This window comes from Oryctolagus cuniculus, chromosome 10 (assembly GCF_051225735.1).
Source record: "Oryctolagus cuniculus isolate XC-2025 breed Fujian yellow rabbit chromosome 10, ASM5122573v1, whole genome shotgun sequence".
Lineage (NCBI taxonomy): Eukaryota > Metazoa > Chordata > Mammalia > Lagomorpha > Leporidae > Oryctolagus > Oryctolagus cuniculus.
The window spans coordinates 107,085,152-107,103,441 of NC_142876.1; the positions used below are offsets into that span (position 1 = coordinate 107,085,152).

Genomic DNA, 18,290 nt, shown 5'->3' on the forward strand with positions numbered 1-18,290 from the left:
CTCTGATACATACAGAGATGTGCCAGAATTTTCGCCTCACCATTCGAATTCATAAAGACTCCCAGAAAGGCTCTTGGGGAAGAAATGTCATTGTCTCTTTCTAAAACATAGTTAACTCAGCTCCCACCCCAGGCTGCAGGGTCCTGTGGGAGGCTCAAAGTCTGAGCATACCCAGAAGTATACCTCCAAGTGGCCCGAAGCCCACACCTGATCCAATCCTACACACACACACACACACACTCACACACTCACATATACACACCTGGATTGCTTTGAAATTAGATAAATGTGCACATCACCTTCTTAAAAATCATAGCATAGGGGCCGGTGCGGTGGCGCACTTGGTTAATCCTCCACCTGTGGTGCCAGCATTCATATGGGCCCCGGGTTCTAGTCCCGGTTGCTCCTCTTCCAGCCAGGAAGTGCAGTGGAGGATGGCCCAAGTGCTTGGGCCCTGCACCGGCATGGGAGACCAGGAAGAAGCACCTGGCTCCTGGCTTCGGATCGGCGCAGCTCTGGCCGTTGCAGCCATTTGGGGAGTGAACCAACGGAATAGCATAAAGGGCAGATGGTAAATAACCCACTTCTTAAGAAGCACATTTTTCACTTTATTATCTTCGAGATCACAGGTATGCTTACTGCCCAGGGTACCTGAGCATGCTTACACGTAGCACGTAAGGCACTGCAAACCTCATTCTCTGTGACACAGTAACTTTTGATGACACATGGAGGTCCCTGTCACTTCAAAATAAAAAGCAGCATGATATAACCATAATGCACTTCTGTACTTGGCTTTCCTTGCTTGGCAGTAATTTAAATTTTCTTTCTCGTTGCTTTTAGGGATGCCTCTTTCAACATTTGCAAATCCACTGACTAGACAAACTGTAACTTAGGCAATTGCCTAGTGGTGGGAACACACTCTTTTGGTTTTTTTTTTTTTTTTCTTTTTTGGAAGGCAAAGTGACAGAGGGAGGACAGACAGACACACACGCACACACACACACACACACACAGATCTTCTATCTGCAGATTCTCCTCCCAAATGGCTCCAACAGCTGGGGCTGGCCCAGGGCAAAGGTGGGAGGCTGGAACTCCACCTGGGTCTCCCACCGTAGTTCAGCTATCAACAGCTGCTTTCCCAGGTCCATTAGCTGGATCGGAAGGGGAACAGCCAGGACTCAAACTGTCGCTCCCCCTCTTCGTGGAGGAACGACACTGAACCCTGCGCTGTTCTTTCTGTCTGCTCGGCCCTCCCCGGGTTTGCTGCTGGTTCTTCCCGGGTTGGCTACTATCCCTTCCACCTCCGTGGAAGGGCAGTTCCCCCTGGCCACATTCCCCACTTCCGCAGGGGAGCGGCACACCGTCGGCCGGCTTTCTCGGGGGCTGCACAGGTGTTCCTTCAGCTAGATGTTCCCCTTAGATGTTCCCCATAGATGTTCCCGGTGCATGCCGTCTCTCTCCTCCTTTATAGTCCTCCTCCGCCAATCCTAACTCGGCTGCCCACACGCCGAGTACGCTGCTCTCCTCCAATCAGGAGCAAGTCCTACAGTTTATTGGTTGAACTGGAGGCAGCTGTGCGGAAGCTGTTTACTTCTCTCCCAGCGCCATATTGTGGGAGAGCAGATGCATAGAATAAGTCTTAATTCCAGTAACTCAGTCTAGTCCGGTTTGCTCCCCACACAAACCTGTGCTCATATGGGATGCCAGTGTTTCAGGTGGTGGCTTCGTCCACTGTGCCACAACACCAGCCCCTGTTTTAGGTTTCTTGCCATGTAGTACCATGAATACCCCTAGACAAACAAACAGCCTTGTGAGCTCCTGAAAGCAGAGGACAGGTTACCAGATGTGGCTGAATCGAATGGAATCATTCCAACACAGACAGGTCAGTCATTCCCCCAGATTGTGCCCAGCCAGGGAAAGGCCACACTGGATGTCGGCAGAGAGGCCTGCAGCAGCCGGGAGGCAGGAGAGGTTGACTCTAAAGTTCCCTCCGGACTCGGCTAGCATAATGAAGATGAGCGTGATAAAACAGAATTTAAAGGGGAAAAGGACAAGGATGTTTACAAGCAAAGCTTATCTCGGTCAATTTTCTCTACTAACAGGGACATGAGCGCTAGCTCCATTTTAAAGACGAGGTGAGAGGGGCCGGCGCTGTGGCATAGTGGGCTAAGCCTACACCTGCGGCGACGGCATCCCACATGGGCACTGTTTCGAGTCTTGGCTGCTCCACTTCCAATCCAGCTCTCTGCTGTGGCCTGGGCCTGGGGCAACCAGTGGAAGATGGCCCAAGAGCTTGGGCCCCTGCTACCCACGTGGGAGACCTGGAAGAAGCTCCTGACTTTGGATAAGCCCAGCTCTGGGTGTTGTGGCCATTTGGGAAGTGAACCTGGGGACGGAAGACCTCCTTCTCTCTCTACCTCTCCCTCTTTCTGTCTGTAACTCAACTCTACCTCTCAAAGAAATAAATAAAATCTTTTAAAAAAGATAAAGTGAGCGGCTCCCAGGAGTAATTTACACCCCCAAAAGGTCCAATTCCCCAAACAAGCGCCCACTGAGGCTGCACGGTTAAGAGAAGCCTAAGCCAAGCCAGGTGAGCTCAGGTGACCCCATCCCGAGCAAAGGGCGCTCTGGGCAGGAGCAGAGGAGGAAGTGAAGTTTGAGAACAGCCTTAAAAGGAAGCTCCCGGAACACCATGTTCAGGTTTATTGGCATTTAAAACGACAATGTCCTTCCGTTGGTTGCATTTCCTGGTTTGTTCAAACCCAAAAGCATTAGAGCACAGATTCGAAAGGGTGCTCTCTCAAGGTTAGGGATACTCAATGGAGGAGAAACACACGGCGTGGCGTGTCTGAGACACAAGTAAGAGACAGAGCCAACCCCAGCAGTCAGGCCCACCCTCCCTCTCTGCAGGGACCCAGGCAGAGGTTCGGCGCCTGCCTTCTGGCAAATTCTCCCAGGTCACAAAATGAGGATAGGAGATTTAACGTCACCTGCAGAGATGACAGTGTCTGGGCAAGGACCAAGCAGTCTCCTCCTTACCCTCAGGGAAAACCTGCCCCAGGAGACCACAGCAGACTCACGTTAAGCGTGCTAACCAGTCACGTCACAACCACAGGACGCCCGCATCCCACAGCAGAGCGCCCGGGATAGAGTCCCGTCTCAACTTCTGACCCAGCCTGACCTGCCTGGGAGGCAGCAGGTGATGGCTTAAGTGCGTGGGCCCATCGCACCCACATGGGGGACATGGATGAAGTTCCTGGCTCTTGGCACTGGCCTGGTGCACCCCGGGTTGTTGCAGGCATTTGGGGATGACCTAGTGGGTGGAAGATTCTCTCTCTCCCTCTTTCGCCCTTACTCTGTCTCTCCCTCTGTATCACTCTGCCTTTCAAATGAATAAATAACAAACAAACAAACAAAATCTCAGGGTCTTCTTTGTGGTGTAGTGGGTAAAGCCGCCACCTGCCAGGCTGGCATCCCACATGGGTGCCAGTTCATGTCCCAGCTGCTCCACTTCCAATCCAGCTCTCCGCTGATGATCTGGGAAAAGCTCTGTGGAAGATGGTCCAAGTGTCTGAGCCCCTGCTACTCATGTGGGACACAGAATGAACTTCTCAGTTTGGCTTGGCTCAGCCCTGGCCATGGCACCATTGCAGCCATCTGCAGAGTAAACCAGCGGATGAAAATATCTCTCTCTCTCTCTCTAACTATGACTTCCAAATAAATAAATAAATCTTAAAAAAAAAAAAAAACATGGCCGAGGGATGGGGGCTTGTGTGACTGGCCTGGACCAAAGCCCCAGCTGAGGGCTCCTCACCTCCACCCCGGTTGCAAAGGAGGCTGAAGTGTGGATAAAGCTGGATCCTGACAAGAAAGAGGAAAGTGCAGCACGAGACGGATCTGGCTTGACAATCAGCCTCTGCTCTACCCTCCATGCATGCATGCACCCATTCATTCATTCGGGAAGCACCGCTCTGAGCCTGCTGTTAGTTCTAGTGTAGAAAACATGGGTGCAAAGCTGGATTCCAGCCCTCCCGGGGGCTTACTGTCCAGCCAGAGGCATATAAAGAGATTGCATTTCCTTGACAGCCACGGTAGCGCTGCATTATCCCAGGAGGGCTAAATACCAAAGAGAAGCTCACAGGGATTGTAATTACTGCACCTTATAAACGCACCAGAGCCTGGCCTCCCATCGTCAGCAGCGGCAGCATCGTCGCAGCCCAGGCCACTGCCCCGTCTGAATGGAACCAGGCGATGCCGCAAGGTGCCCTTCGCGGGCCCGGCCCTATTAATAGCAGCTGTGTGTGACTCGGGTTACAGGTTGGTTCAAGTCCACATAAAGCTGGCTCCTCTGACTGAGGCAATTTTGGTCCTGAACTTTGTCTCTTTTTTATTTTTAAAAGCCTCGAACTGGAAATAGAAACGTCAAGCTGAAAGTATCAGGAAAGGATACAAGGCAGGCTCTTACCAGTTAGGCCCAGAAGCAATGACTGCAATTGTTAAAAAATATACAGCAAGTTCTTGATACGAGATGCTAATGAGGCTCATGTTTTAAACATAAGGTCTGAAAAACACATAGAGCAATGTGGTGCTTGGAAGCAAGGATTTCTACCTTTTTTCTAGATTTCTGAGTGCAGAGAGCTAAAAAAAAGAATGCCTTTACTTTTACAATCTCTTTTCTTAAGATTGATTTATTTATTTGAAAGTCAGAGTGAGAGAGAGAGAGAGAGAATCTTCCATTAGCTGGTTCACTCCCCAGATGGCTACAATGGCTAGGGCTGAGCCAGGCTGAAGCCAGGCGCCAGAAGCTTCATCTGGGTCTCTCACGTGGGTGGCAGGGGCCCTAACACTTGGGCCATCCTCTGCTGCTTTTCCCAGGCCATCAATAGGAGGTGGATCAGAAGTGGAGCAGCCTGGACACAAACCAGTGCCCCTACAGGATGCTGGCATTACAGGCAATGGCTTTATCCACCATGACACAACACCGGCCCCAATTTTATAATTCCTAATATTCACTTGGGTGAAATAATTTATTTAATATCAGTTAGTAGGTTTATTCAATGTAATTTTATAATCAATGATGGACTAAAAAACAATGTATGTTCATTTATGTCAAAATCTTCTAAGGATATGTTAAAGGATACTTATGCAGAATGTGTATCAATTAAAACCATTTCAAAGGTCAATAAGGGGGTGGGGGAGCATTTGGCCCAGCAGTTAAAGATACTGGTTAAGATGTCCACGTGCCATATCAGAGTGCCTGGGTTCAATACCTGGTTCTAGCTCTTGACTCCAGCTTCTTGCTAATGCAGACCCTCGGAAGAAGTAGCTTAAGTTGTTCAGTCATTGCCAACCATATGGGAGACCCAGACAGAGCTCCTGGCTCCCAGGTTCAGTCACCCAGCCATTGTAGGCATCTGGGGAGTGGACCCGTGGATGGGCTTGGGGGAGTTCTCTCTCCTTCTCTGTCTAAGTCTCCATCTCTTAAAAGAAAAAAAGTCAACAGGCATAAGGAGAGATGTCCAACATCTCAGCCACCAGGGACATGCAAATCAAAATCACAATTAGACACCACTTCACATCCACAGGATGTCCGATAACCAGTAAGAGATCACGACAAGTGTTGGCAAGGACATGCACGGACTGGAACCGGTCTCCAGTGCTGGCGGGAATGTGGAATGTACAGCCATTTTGGAAAACCACCTGGCAGTTCTTCAAGAGCTTATACAGAATAACCACATGAGCTCGCAACTCCACTCATAAGTATCCTCCAACAGTAACAAAAACAGGGACAAGCATTTTGTGCACAGTTAAGACACCACCTGGGACCCCTGCCTCCCATATCGGAATGTCTGGTTTGAGTCCTGGCCACTCTGCTTCTGATCTAGCTTCCTGCTAAGGCACACCCTGGGTGGCAGCAGGTGACGGCTTAAGGTCCCTGCCACCCACATGGGAGACTCAAATTGGATTCCAGGCTCCTGCCTTTGGCCTGGCCCCACCCCTGGCTGTGTAAGCATTTGCTGGAGTGAACCAATGAATGGAAGATCTCTCTGTCTCTGCCTTTCAAATACGGTGAAAATAAAAATCTAGGGGAAAAAAGCAAGGAAAGCATGTTCATGCAAACACTCATCTATGTCTGTTCACAGCAGCGTGAGTCATGCGACCGTCTAGGAATTCATCAACGGATGAACAGAAATGCAGCATTGTATGTACACCCCCTGGGGTATCACCCATGAGTAAAAGGGAGGAAGCAGACAGCTGCGGAGGGCGGAAGGAAGCAGAGGAACACTCTGGTAAGTGAAAGAAGCCAGCTGCAAAGGAGCATGCACTTGCATGAGTTCATGAACAGAAGACATCCAGAACAGGGAAACCTACAGAAACAGAAGGCAGCCGGGTGGTTGCCTGAAGCTCAAGGACAGAAGCAAAAGGGGGCGCGACCGCCAGTGGCTCTGGGGCTTCCTTCCTGGCCGGCCCAAGTGTTCTACAATGGGTCGCGGTGACGGCCGCACAACGCTGAGACTCCTAAAAACCGCTCAATTCTATGCTTTACGTAGGTGGAATTAGATGTTATTGAAATGATATTCTCAGTCAAGTTGTTGTCCTTAAAAGCTCTTATAAAACTCTAGGAACTACTCAGGCACAAGGCCCTGTCTCTGGGGTACTGGAAGAATTCTACGCATGAGTTAACATTCATAGACCTGTACACCAAAAGCCTGTTTTGCTGTATAGCTTTTAAACTCATTGTTTTCTAAGGCTCTGCACATACAGAGCTGACACACTATTTTGTAATATGGAGGGAAAATCATGGCAAAGATGAGTGTGGAAAATGGGAAGTGATTCACCTCTCGCTGACTTGATTATACGTGCCTGAGTGAACAAAGTTACCCAGTTATTTCCACTTTCCACCATACATCAAATTTCCATCACATACCAAACATTTTCCAAACATCTTGCCTGTGCTGCACACAGGTATGACGCTGGAAAAGGGGTGGAGGCCCATTTGATATGGAAAACAACTGAGGCCAACAGAATCAATGCTGCTTCTTCCAGGCATATCAGACTAGGGGCACAGAGCCCTAGGGTCCCAGGCTGGCTGTACAACTTGTCAGCCGGTGAGAAGGTGGCCTCAGGTGTCGTAGTTCCATTGTCTGTTACTACCATGAAATATCTGAGGTTGGATAACTCTACCGGGAAAGGTTTATGTAGCTCACGCTGTGGAAGGTTCAAAGTCCAACATGGGGGGGGGGGGGGGCAAGTTCAGCCTGGGAAGTACAAGGGGCCTAATGCAGACAGCATGGAGGACGGAGTGCATGGGAGAGGAAGGGGCTCAATCTCCAAACAGCAGGAAGCCAGACAGCAACACAGAACCAAGCTCGCTCTCCTAACAACTCACTCTCAGGAGGGCCCAGAACTCCAGGGAGCTGACTGAGGACCTCCCACAAAGCCCTATCTGAAGGCCCCACCACTTCTCACGTCATCACATTGGGGACCAAGCCACTGACACAGGGACCCTTAGGGGCACAGCTCAAACCATATCCAACCCATCACAAGACCCCCAAGACCCACGCACAGCTTTCCTTCTTTGCTAAAATAAAATGTAAGCCTCTGAGGCTGAATGGCGAGGTTCTCACGGTGCAACCTGTACCTGCCTCCCCTTCTTGCCTCCCAGCCAGGAGGAGAAGGGAGGGAGGTCTATTCACTCCACATGTACTTCCTGGTCACCTGGAGAAAGCACGCAGCACAGCCCTTGGCACATGTCAGCCCTCAAGAACTGGCAGCTGTCATTACTGCCTTGGACCAAAACAGTTTTCAGAGTATACATGTGGAGCAGGCATTGTGGCATAGTGGGAAAAATCATTGCCTGCAGCACCAGCATCCCCTACAGGTGCCAGTTCAGATCCTGGCTGCTCCACTTCTGATCCAGCTCCCTGCTGATGTGCCTGGGAAAGCAGAGGAAGACGGTCCAAGTGTTTGGGCACCTGCACCCACATGGGAGACCTGCAAGAAGTCCCTGGCTTCAGCCTGACCCAGCCCCAGGAGTTAAAGCCAGTTGGAGAGTGAACCAGCAGATGGAGGCTCACTCACTCGCTCTCTCTGTCTCTCCTTCTCTGAAACTCTTTCAGGCATGTCAGCTTCATAAGGACAAGTCTCTAGTCTCTATCCTGTATCCTCAACACCCCAGGGACAACAGCAGCAGGTGCTCAGTAAACATACTGACCGCAGGGTGTTGGTCTGAGAGAGCAGGGCAGATTGTGGGAGAGCAAGAGTGTTTAGAAGAAGGTCTAAGAAAAACAGTCCTTTGTACATCCCAATGGCAGCTTACGCATCAGGGGAGAGGAGACTGTCTGCCTGGATGGGATCTGGCCCCAGCGTGCGGGCTGAGCAGCAAATCCTCCTCTCCTGGCCATGGGAGAAGCAAACTCAGCAGCTGGGGTCTGGAGTTTCCTTCTCATGACTAATTTTTTTTTTTTTATTTGATAGAGTTATAGACAGTGAGAGAAAGAGAAAGAGAGAGAGAGAGAAAGGTCTTGCTTCCGTTGGTTCATTCCCCAAATGGCCACCACGGCCGGAGCTGCGCCCATCCGAAGCCAGGAGCCAGGTGCTTCCTCCTGGTCTCCCATGCGGGTGCAGGACCCAAGGACTTGGGCCATCCTCCACTGCCTTCCCGGGCCACAGCAGAGAGCTGGACTGGAAGAGGAGCGACCAGGACTAGAACCCGGCCCCCATATGGGATGCCGGTGCCACAGGCGGAGGATTAACCAAGTGAGCCATGGTGCCGGCCCCTGGAGCTTCCTTTTCACTAGTGAGGGAGGAAGCGTAGTGTGATGGTTTACTTTGTGGTGTCAACTTGACTGTACCACGGAACACCTAGAAACCTGGGGAAGAACGATTTGGCTGTGTCTACGAGGGTGTTTTCTAGCACGGGGGTCTGAGGGCACAGGGTGGGAAGTCCCAGCCTCGCTGGAGGTGGGCCTCATCAGTGGGCAGGAGGTCTGGGTTCTCGCCGGGAGAGCGAGCTGGGACAGGCTCGGGTCCTGTCTCCTATCTCCGAGGTCAGCTGCCAGCCTCCTGACTCCAGGGCTACACCCATGGCCCCCTTGCAGGCACTTGGCTGTTCTGGCCTCAAACTGAGACTCACATCCTCAGCTTCTCTGACACTAAGGCCCTGGATGTGGAGTGAGCCATGCTAAAGGCCTCCTGGGCCTCCAGCCTGCACGTGGCCCGTCACGGGACTTTCTCAGCTGCCACAATCATGTGAGCCAAGCCCCTAATAAATCCTCCTCCCATACTTACCTGTGGATCCTATCAGCCCTGTAGCTCTAGAGAACCTGGACTCACACGGGCAGCGTCCGTGCACTGGGAGCACCTCTATGATTGGACCGGTTCAGGCCTGCTCCACCTGACTGGCTGGGCCAGCTAGGGTCAGCATGGACTTGGCTCAGGGCACGTCCCCGACACAGGCACCAGGCCAGCTCTTCTGGGCGTGGATCCAGAGGCTAGAATAGGGGAGGCAGTGCCTCCTCTAAGAAGGATTTTTTTTTCAGCCTTCACCTGGAATGAGGGAAAGAGCCCAACCCGTGCAATGGGGGCCCTACACAGAGTGACTCGGCTCCCCAGGATGGGGGAACTCTTAACCCCACCTCCCCAGGATATATCTATCTATCTATCTATCTACCTACCTATCTATCTATCTATCTGAAATGCAGGGAGAGACAGTCCACTTGTTCACTCCCCAAATGTCCTCAAAATGGCTGGGGCTGATCCAGGCTGAAGCCTGGAGCCCAGAGCTCCATCCGGGTCACCCACATGCATGGCTGGGGACCAAGCTTTTGGACTGTCTTCCAGCACCTTCCCAGGCACATTAGCAGGGAGCTGGACTGGAGATGTAGCCGGCGGGACTCAAACTGGCACTCCAATATGGGATGCCAGTGTCGCAGGTGGCAGCTTAGCTCCCTGCGCCACAGCACAGGCCCCCATGGTCCTCTTTTACCCTCCTTTGCTACCAACTTGACCCCTGATTCTGAACGGGGCTGCAGTATTTTCTCTCTCCTAGGGTGGCTTTTATTCGAGGGGTGGGAGGAACATCATTCACCTTTTCTTTGACTTCCCACACAGAAAAAGCAAAGTCAGCTATCACACTACGCTGCCCGTAAACATTAGATAAAAGTCCACCAGACTCAGCCCATAAGGTCGACCAGCTGAAACAAAAGGAAAAGACAGGCTTGCATTGTGTGGGACCTTGCCCGGGACAGGCAAGGACTTATAAAAACAGCCATTGTTGGGGAGGAAAGAATCAGACGGCTTGATTCCAGGCAGCACATGAAAAACCCACATTCAGCCGCCTTGCAGAGTCAGGAAATCCAAATGGCAGTGGAGTGGCCCCGGTCACTCGGCTCCCCCTGCCTTTCCACCACACCAGAAGTTCACGATGAGCCAGGAGTGCCATGGGAAAATGACTCCCTAGGGGCCTGTGCACCTGGCCCGTGACTTTCTCAGGCTGCAGGCATCTCAGACATCCAGCTCTCAGGCCCTGGGGCCCTCACCACCTTCAGTCCTTAACACTGTGGTGTCTGGGGCTCTTCACACCGTGGGGGGAGAGCAACCAGGTTAAATACACACCCAGCATGCACACAGAACACGGGTCAGAGGACACTCTCAGAATGCCAGCTGCTGTTGTCACTCACGTCTTCACCCTGGGAGCCCCTTGCTTCCTCACCCGACACACAGTAACATCAATTATTTCTCCTGTCTAGACTGATTCATGCTTGTGGGTCCAGGTGGCTGCTTTCCCAAATCCCAGGCTGAGTCCAGTCTACGATGGCATGAGGGGCTTGCCACCAGGATGCAGGAAGCACAGGTACCTTAGGTGAGATGACCACCCCAGCCTCTCCTTGCAGGCTTTGGAGGAGTAACCTCAGCTCCGGTCCACAGGATCGCCCAACCCAGTGAGCGAGCATCAGGATCTCCAGGAAGGCTTAGCTGCGCCCCACACCAGAGTTTTTGAGGTCTGGGATCTGTGCATTTCCGACAAGCTCCCAGGTGCCATTGATGTGCTGCAGGGACCACCCTGAGGGCCACGGCTCTGAACCAGCAAACCACTGCGGGCCTTGTCTAAGATACTGAGACACTCTACCATCCTGGGATTGTGGTTTTGTTGTTTATTGTTTTTTTTTGGTCTTGTTTTGTTTTTAATTCTTTCTGAGTTTGGACTTGACCGACAGCTCCTTGCATCTGCTGGGGTCTGCAGACTGAACTGTCCCGAAGCTGGGCACATGCCAGGTTATCACATCACAAGGGCATGGCATGGCTTCCAATCACGAAAGGCTTCCAAGTGAGTCACCAGGGTGTTGCTGGGCAACAGAGGAGGGGTTAGCAGGGGGAGAGGTTTAATAAGGAAAAAGAATCTGAGCCATACACACTTGGACAGCCACCAGCACTGAGTTCTGGAGACCAGGCATGGAGCAGCCAGCTCTCCGTCCTCTTTCATGACCTCAAAGGTGGAAGCACCCTAGTCTCTGAGGCCACGTCCTCACCAGTGCCCCTTCCCTCCTCTCTCTGGCAATGGTTCTTCTGACCATGAGGGGCCAAGGCAGCCAGCAGTCTTCTACGAGCCTTTGAGGGCCATTTCCCTTGGGGCCCTGGTCACAAAGCAGCCACTCAGCTGCTCAAGCTGGCCCCAAAGTCGAGAGCAAAGCCAAAGCAAGGAAAGTTTGTACCCCAAGCTGCAGACAAAGGGGACATCCTGGGGGCCAGCGCTGTGGCACAGGTGTTTAAGCCTCCACCTGCAGTGCCAGCATCCCATATGGGTGCTGGTTCCAGTCCTGGCTGCTCCACTTCTGATCCAGCCCGCTGCTAACATATCTGGGAAGGCAGTTAAAGATGGCCCAAGTCTTTGGTCCCCTGCATCCACATGGGAGACCCAGATGGAGTTCCTGGCTCCTGGCTTTGGCCTGGCCCAGCCCCAGAACCAATGGATGGAAGCTCACTCACTTTCTCTCTCTCTCTCTATCTCTTCCTTTCAAATAAATAAATAAATATTTTTTTGAAAAAGGGCGGAGGCATCCTCACTAAGAGAGCATCTGGCCTTCACCCCGACCTTGTCAGAAAATGAGGAGGCCTGGATCTGTCTGCCTGCCTGTCCTGGCCACACACTGCGATTCCCTCCTGATTCTCAAATGAAAGGCCACACACAGCTCTGCCCCAGAGAGGACCTCCCTGAAACCAGGGCCAGGCTGCTGGCCGTGCTGGTGTGAAGTCACTGTGCCAACTGCTAAGACGGGGGCCTGGGAGACCAGACTGCAGGTTTTAGGGCAGTGCTGAAACCCGGACCCATGTGCAGCTGATAAAGACCCAAGACAGGGCTGCCAGCCCTTCTCCTCTGGGCTATGGGTGGTGGACGATGGCAGCAACCACAGCCCTGTGCTGGCATCACAGAGCCTCTGAGATCCCACTTCCTGCAGGGGGTCCAGAACGTTGGCTGTGTGGTTACCCAGAGGCCCTGTCTGTCCCCCGTTCCATCGTCAGCGGGCACACACAGGTCCTGGTTTTGTCTGTGGCCTCCCTTTGCTGAAACTGTCAAGGTCTTCTTGGCTGACTTGTTTGCATGTGCGGCTGTGCCCACACTGCTGCCCCTGCTACTGCCACAGCCCCCACCAAGGCTAAAGCCAGGGAAGGGTTGGAAGAACCTGACGAGGATATGGGATCTGGTCTCTGACTAATCACGAAAACACAAACCCTCAGTCAGCTTTATTTGCAAAACATGGAAACAGCTTACTTTTCATAAAAAGAAATAAATAAAAAGTATGGCAGCATTTGGAAACTTCAGAGGTTTCTAAAGTTTTCAGAGCAGTGGATTAAAAAAAAAAACAACAGAAAACATTAAAAGGGACAGGAACCAGGATAGTAAAGAGTTTAACAAAAACACTTCACATTTATCACAAAGACAGAGACAGACAGACAGACACACAGAGATCTGCCATCCACTGGTTCACTCCCTAAATGCCCACCACAGCCAGGGCTGGGCGAGGCTGAAGCCAGGAGCCAGGAGCTCTGTCCAGGTTATCCACCTGGGTGGAAGAACAGGAACCCGACCACCTGGGCCACCGGCTCCCAAAGCAAGCACATGAGCTCCAGCAGACACCGCGCCTCCTAGCCTAAGTCAGGGCTCCGCGACTGGAAGCACACGGATTTACCTTTCCCAGCTCACAGGGGATCCATGCTCTCTGGGGACATCGCCCAAAGCCCACCTTCCCAGAGCCAGGGGGATGCCAGGCACCAGCTGGTCATCCTCTCGGCTTCTTAGATGAGCCAACACATTCCTGCAGAGGGGGATGCCCAAGGAGCCCACCAAAACCACACAGGTCCTGCCTCCCTTAACACCACCCTGTGGCTGACAGACACGGCCCCACCCCTCTGCCCATGGGCTTCTGAGGGTCCCCTAGGAGTTCCTGATGGTGTAAAAATTACGTGTGGGTTTTCTTGTGGTTTTTTTTCCCCTTCTGCAAATGTGCTTTAAAGTAGACTGAAATCAACAAAAACAAATAAACTGCAAAAGCTGCTGAGTCAAACCCCTAATGATTGAGGATGCAAAACTTTCTGTTCCAAATCTGGTGGTCTGCTCCCCGCGGAGTCCCCAGTTCTTAGGTGCACAGGTCACCAGCTCAGACACTGGCCCGACAGGGGAGAGAGGGTGACAGGCTAAGCAGGGGTGGGGTTCCTAGCCAGCGTGGTAGGAGCTGTGCAGGTACACGAACTCCTGTAGCACGCTAAAGCTCTCCATCGTGCGAAGTCCACAGAACCAAACAGCTGCCAGCAACAGATGGCTGCACCCACCTTTACTCACTAATGGGAAATCCTAACCACGGCCTGCAGCCGGGGCCTGATTCAAAAGCACCTCAGAATCAAGAGTACGTGATGTAGTATTTCTATCTAATGGACACAGCAGCCTGCTTCTTACTGTCCCAAGTGAGGAAGTCCCAGGTTAGGTGGAAGCCAGAGGCCACGGGACCACAGAAGCACCAGTGGCCTGGGAAGACCGGCCACGCTGGGTCCCACTGTGGCAGTGAGCTGCAGGCCCAGCCACTGCCCTCCAGGCCCACTTCTTGGCAGCCATGCAGTGTGTGCTCTGCAGGCAGACTTCAAGCACAGGTGTCAGGCAAAGGGTGCTGTCCTCTCCACGCCGGCTGCCAGCCAACCCACACAGCCCGTGCGGCTCCTGTTTAAATGGCCTGAGTAGCAACGCGACGGCACCCGGGAACAGTGTGCAGAGCACTCTGCACGGCAGCTGGCTGTGACCTGCAGGATGGGTCCTGCTTCTGAACAAGGCCGCGAGAAGAGAAGGCATGCATTTCGGGCGAGGAGGAGAAGCATCCTCGGGAGCAGGGGGCACAGCAGCAGTGCACTTCTGCTCGGGGAAATTTTAACCGTCACATTTCAAAATGGCCAAAGCCGATCGATCCCCTGCTGAGGGGGAAAGAAGGTCTTGAAGAAACACATCGGCATCAGCTGGCCAAGACCCTACTTCGTGGGGCAGGCACTGTGCCACAGCAGGTTAGAGGCCCAGCCTGCAGGGTCCGCATCCCGCAAGGGCAGCAGTTCCTGTCCCGGCTGCTCCACTTCCGATCCAGCTCCCGGATAATGTGCCTGGGAAAGCAGTGGAGGATGGTCCAGGTGCTTGCAGCCCTGCAGCCACGTGGGAGACCACGAAGAAGCTTCTGGCTCCTGGCTTCAGATAGACTCAGCGCTGGCCACTGAGGCCATCTGGAGAGTGAACCAGCACATGGAAGACACCTCTCTCTCTGTACCTCTTTCAAATAATCTTACTTTGTGCAACAAAGCTGTTTTTGCAGACCCAGTTTCTTCAGCTTAGCTAACTTAAAACTGCAGAGAAATTATGTGATTCCAGTGAAAATACAGCACAGGAAACAAACCTGCAAGAGGCGTCTGCCTATTTCAGTGCTTTGCTACTAACTCTTCGTAAGAGAGATGCAGCACTTATTAATAATAAGCACCTTGGCAGCCAGCACGGTTAAACTGCTGCTTGCAACCCTGGCACCCCTCCGTGGGAGGACTAGTTTGAGTTCTAGCTGCTCCACTTCAGACCCAGCGCCCTGCTAATGTACCTGGGAAGGCAGGAGAAGATGGTCCAAGAACTTGGGCCCCTGCCAGCCACATGGGAGACCTGGATGGTGTACCTGCCTCCTGGCTTTGGCATGACCCAAACCTGGCTGTTGCAGCCATCGGAGAGTGAACCAGCAGAGAGAAGATCTCTCTGTCTCTAATACTTTTTCAAATAAACAAATCTTTTTTTTTTTTTTAAAAAGTGTGCACTTTACTGCAGTACCTCCCCTTACCCTGATGGGTCTTGGTCCCAAAAGCTCAGGCATTGGTCCATACAGCCGGCAAGTGGCCTGGATGGCCTTGAACTTGTGTAGTCTGGCTTTGCCTCTCAGTCTACAGACCCAGTTTACTGAATCCATTCTCTGGGAATGTTACCCAATTAAACAGAGAAAACTCCCACATAAATCAATATTCAACGATCTGTTTTAAAAATAAAAAACCTGAAGCAAACAAGAGGTGGGAAGCAAGTCTAAACGCTGAAGCAGAATTGCGGGATCATCACTTAAAATTACAGTATTCGTTTTGAAGTTTAAAATCTGAGACAACTCAGGACCTTGGGTCACCCAAAAGCTAGAAGGTTCTCCCCAGGTCAGGAGCATCTGGGACCAGCAAGTCACAAAAGCAGCTAGTCAGGAACACCCCACGGACCCCAAACCAATCCATTGCCACTACCCAGGACAGAGGAGCATGCCCACAAGGCAAACCCTCAAGCTTCCAATTGTTGAACTTACACCACCATGATAATTGGGTTTTATGAATAATAAATTAAAACATAATTTTAAAGGATAAATGCTGGTCTCTCACCAACTGAAAAGCATTCTAAAGAGTTGGGAGGAAAGTTGTCCAGCAAGCCAGGGGCTTTAAGAGCCCAAAGTAGGGGAAGGTGTCTCACGCATGGAAAAAAGTCACACTTGGGTGACCAGCTCCTCCACTTCCCATGCAGCTTCCTGCTAACGTGAACCCTGGGAGGTAGCAGGCGATGGTTCAAGTACATGGATCCCTGCAACCAACATGGGAAATCCCAGATGGAGTTTTTGGACTCTTGGCTTCAGTCTGGCCTAGCCCTGGCTACTGCAGCCATTTGGGGCATGAACTGTAAGATGGAAGATATCTCTGTGTCTTTCTCTTCCAAATAAAATGAAAAAAAGTAATTTTTTTAAAGAGACCAAAGCATTTCCCCTCTCAGCCTTTTAAGATTTATTTACTTATTTGAAAGGCAAAGTTTACACACAGAGACAGAGAGAGATCTTCGTTCACGTAGGTTCACTCCCCCAATGGCCACACTGGCCACAGCTAGGCCAGGCGGAAGCCAGGAGCCAGGAGCTTCTTCTGGGTCTCCCATGTGAGTGCAAGGGCCCAAGCACTTGGGCCATCTTCCATTGCTTTCCCTGATGCTTTAGCAGGGATCAGGATAGGAAGAGGAGCAGCCAGCACTCAAATCAGAGCCCATATGGAATGCCAGCGCTGCAGGCAGTGGCTTAACCCTCCAGGCCACAGTGCCCAGCTTTGTCCCCTTTCAAACCTGTGTGTCCCCCACCCCCACCCAAAACTATGTCCTCTTTCAAGGGACTGCGGGGTAGGGGAGTTCCCGTAACTCTAACAAGCCACAAAGAAACCAGTGACTCCAAGGAGCAGAGCAAAGGACGGCTCAGAAACGGCCTGGCCCTGCCGGCAGAGCCTGTGAGACCAGGAAAGCTGCGATCCCCTACTCCCCACTGCCATGGAAAAAGTAAGACACAGCGTCCGGGGCTGGAGAACTGCTTGGGCAAGCAGCCAAGGACAACCGCAGCCGTCTGAGGCTGCAGAGGTTTGTTCATGGGGATGGGGGCCTGGGGGTGTGGGGGAACGGGGTGGGAGCCAGGACAAAGCCTTCAGAGACATAGGAGGGGGAGATTGGGAGAAGGGGCCAGGAGAGAAGAGGGAGGAGGAGGGTAAGGAACAGAGCAAGAGGAGTAGGGGGAGGGACAGGAGGCAGAGGATTGGGGGAAAGACAGGAGGGGGAGGGGGAGGACTGGGGAAGAAAGAAGGGCAACGGGCCAAGGGGCCAGCAGACAGAAATGCAGGAGAGGAGGGTGACCGCAGAGACAAAGCCCGGGACAGCCCAGGGCCTGGCAGTGGTTGCTAAGCTGCTGCCCTGAGCCCAGGACAACAATGCTCACGTTTGGAGACGGGAACCCATGCACTGACCCTTAACCCAAAAAGGGGCAGAATCCCACTGCACAGGGGGCTCCCTCCTAAGGTCTTTTTATAAAAGAGGCCAAAGTCCTCTGGCAATAAGAAGCTGGGTGATTCTCTCTAGGGGGCAAGACAAGGAGATTTGGATAATTAGCAACACTTGATGATCAGGATGGGGGCAGCACTAGCAGGTCTGCCCTGGAGGGCGGAGCGGCCCCTTGGCCCTCCACACGGGCAGTGATGGATTTCAAGGGCTCCTTTCCCAAAAGAAAATGAACAAAGAACTTCAGTGGAGGGGAAAACAATTTGCAAGCAGGAGCAATTTCTACTCAGAAGGCTCTATTTCATTGAAAAGAAAACCTGTTTTCACTTACTGAAAGTTCTGCAAAATAAGATAAGGAAAAATATCTCATGATGGAATGAATGGTCCACAAAAATCATTAACTATATCACATTAATGAAATAAAGGGCCAGAAAAATAAAAGTACGACTATTTCAATAGATGCAGAGAATATAATTGACAAAATGCAATGCCCTCTCATGATAAAAAGCTTCAACAAACTAGAAACAGGAGGAAACTTCTCCACGTGAAACAGGGCATGTATGAAAACATCACAGCTAACGTCACACTTAGCGGTGCAAGACTGGTGAATATTTCACCCCCATTATCAGGACCAAGACAAAGATGTCCACTTTTGCTACTTGTTTTGGTCTTCCACACTGTACCAGGCATTCTAGCCAGAGAAATTAACAAAAGATGCTCGTGCCGGAAAAGAAGAAGTAAAGCTCTCTGTGTGGATGACATTATCTGAAATAAGCCATGGAAGACCCTAAGGAACCCCTAAAAACCTATCAGACCCAACACACAAGTTCAGCAAGACTGCCGGGTACAAAATCAACACACCAGCATCAGCGGTATTTCTGTACACTAGCGAGGAACTTCCCAAACCTGGAACTAAGGAAACTCTTCCGTTTTTAACAGCAACAAACAGAACGAA

The 18,290-nt window shown here is 51.8% G+C and overlaps 1 protein-coding gene across 8 annotated transcripts in view; it reads right to left on the reverse strand.

Annotated features, from left to right (window-relative positions):
* Nucleotides 1-18,290, reverse strand: part of TRAK1 (trafficking kinesin protein 1) — a 195,183-nt gene that overhangs the window by 151,698 nt on the left and 25,195 nt on the right. For 2 of the 8 annotated variants that reach the window (XM_089306508.1, XM_089306505.1), the window contains exon 1: nt 4,160-4,255. The exons of 4 other annotated variants lie outside the window; for them this stretch is intronic. The gene's annotated coding sequence lies outside the window, so the exon portion shown is untranslated. Of the gene's footprint in view, nt 1-4,159; nt 4,258-18,290 lie in introns of those variants that run through there. 2 more of the 8 variants (XM_070050991.2, XM_089306491.1) reach the window with 2 other exon arrangements.